This window comes from Chiloscyllium punctatum, chromosome 19, assembly GCF_047496795.1.
Source record: "Chiloscyllium punctatum isolate Juve2018m chromosome 19, sChiPun1.3, whole genome shotgun sequence".
NCBI classification, from domain to species: domain Eukaryota; kingdom Metazoa; phylum Chordata; class Chondrichthyes; order Orectolobiformes; family Hemiscylliidae; genus Chiloscyllium; species Chiloscyllium punctatum.
Genome location: NC_092757.1, coordinates 93,565,860 through 93,568,359, shown reverse-complemented (window position 1 = coordinate 93,568,359; position 2,500 = coordinate 93,565,860).

Here is a 2,500-nt window from a genome sequence, read left to right as displayed (position 1 = left end):
TGTGTGTGTGTTACTGTGTCCCAGGCTGCAGTCTGTGTGTGTGTGTGTTACTGTGTCCCATGCTGCAGAATGTGTGTGTGTGTGTGTGTGTGTTACTGTATCCCAGGCTGCAGTCTGTGTGTATGTGTGTGTTGCTGTGTCACAGTCTGCAGTCTGTCTGTGTGTGTATGTGTGTGTTACTGTGTCCCACACTCCTGTCTTTGTGTGTGTGTGTGTGTGTGTGTTACTGTGTCCCATGCTGCAGAATGTGTGTCTGTGTGTGTGTGTGTGTGTGTTACTGTGTCCCAGGCTGCAATCTGTCTGTGTGTGTGTGTGTTACTGTGTCCCAGGCTGCAGTCTGTGTGTGTGTCTGTGTGTGTGCGTGTGTTACTGTGTCCCAGACTGCAATCTCTGTGCGTGTGTGTGTGTTTATGTGTTACTGTGTCCCAGGCTGCAGTCTGTGTGTCTGTGTGTGTGTGTGTGTGTGTTACTGTGTCCCATGCTGCAGTCTGTGTGTGTGTCTGTGTGTGTGTGTGTGTGTGTTACTGTGTCCCAGGCTGCAGTCTGTGTGTGTGTGTGTGTGTGTGTGTTACTGTGTCCCAGGCTGCAGTCTGTGTGTATGTATGTGTGTGTGTGTATGCATCTGTACCCCAGTGAGAGTCTGTGTATGTGTGTGTGTGTGTGTGTGTGTGTTACTGTGTCCCAGGCTGCAGTCTGTGTGTGTGTGTGTGTGTGTTACTGTGTCCCAGGCTGCAGTCTGTGTGTGTGTGTGTGTTACTGTGTCCCAGGCTGCAGAATGTGTGTGTGTGTGTGTGTGTGTGTGTGTGTGTGTTACTGTGTCCCAGGCTGCAGTGTGTGCGTTTGTGTGTGTGTGCGTCTGTGTATGTGTGTCACTGTGTCCCAGGCTGCAGTTTGTGTGTGTGTCTGTGTGTGTCTGAGTGTGTGTGTTACTGAGACCCAGGCTGCAGAATGTGTGTGTGTGTGTGTGTTACTGTGTCCCAGGCTGCAGTCTGTGTGTATGTGTGTGTTGCTGTGTCACAGTCTGCAGTCTGTGTGTGTGTGTGTGTGTATGTGTGTGTGTGTGTATGCATCTGTACCCCAGTGAGAGTCTGTGTATGTGTGTCACTGCGTCCCAGGCTGCAGTTTGTGTGTGTGTGTTACTGTGTCCCAGACTGCAATCTCTGTGCGTGTGTGTGTGTCTGTGTGTGTGTGAGTGTGTGAGTGTGTGTGTTACTGAGTCCCAGGCTGCAATCTCTGTGCGTGTGTGTGTGTCTGTGTGTGTGTGAGTGTGTGTGTTACTGTGTCCCAGGCTGCAGTCTGTGTGTGTACCTGTGTGTGTGTGTGTGTGTGTGTGTGTTACTGTGTCCCAGGCTGCAGTGTGTGTGTGTGTGTGTGTGTGTGTGTATGCATCTGTACCCCAGTGAGAGTCTGTGTGTGTGTGTGTGTGTGTGTGGGTTACTGTGTCACAGGCTGCAGTCTGTGTGTGTGCGTGTGTTACTGTGTCCCAGGCTGCAGTGTGTGTGTGTGTGTGTGTGTGTGTGCGCATCTGTGTATGTATGTCACTGTGTCCCAGGCTGCAGTTTGTGTGTGTGTGTGTGTGTGTGTTACTATGTCCCAGGCTGCAGAATGTGTGTGTGTGTGTTTGTGTGTGTTACTGTGTCCCAGGCTGCAGTCTCTGTGCGTGTGTGTGTGTCTGTGTGTGTGTGAGTGAGTGTGTGTGTTACTGTGTCCCAGGCTGCAGTCTGTGTGTGTATCTGTGTGTGTGTGTGTGTGTGCGTGTTACTGTGTCCCAGGCTGCAATCTCTGTGTGTGTGTGTGTCTATGTGTGTGTGTGTGTGTGTGTGTGTGTTAATGTGTCCCAGGCTGAGTCTGTGTGTTACTGAGTGTGTCCCAGCCTGGGACAGCAGTCTGTGTGTTTGTGTGTGTGTATACGCCCATACCCCTGTGATAGTGTGTGTGTGTGTATGTTGCTGTGTCCCAGGCTGCAGTCTGTGTGTGTGTGTGTGTGTGTGTGTGTGTTGCTGTGTCTCAGGCTGCAATCTCTGTGTGTGTGCGTGTCTATGTGTGTGTGTGTATGTGTGTGCGTGTGTGTGTGTGTGTGTGTGTGTTACTCTGTCCCAGGGTTGCAGTCTGTGTGTGTGTGTGTGTATTACTGTGTCCCAGGCTGCAGTCTGTGTGTGTGTGTGTGTTACTGTGTCCCATGCTGCAGTCTGTGTGTATGTGTGTGTTGATGTGTCACAGTCTGCAGTCTGTCTGTGTGTGTGTGTGTTACTGTGTCCCAGGCTGCAGTCTGTGTGTATGTGAGTGTGTGTGTGTGTGTGTGTGTTACTGTGTTCCATGCTGCAGTCTCTGTGTATGTGTGTGTTGATGTGCCACAGTCTGCAGTCTGTCTGTGTGTGTTACTGTGTCCCACTCTCCTGTCTATGTGTGTGTGTGTGTTTTACTGTGTCCAAGGCTGCAGTCTGTGTGTGTGTGTGTGTGTGTGTGTGTGTGTTACTGTGTCCCACACTCTTGTCTGTGT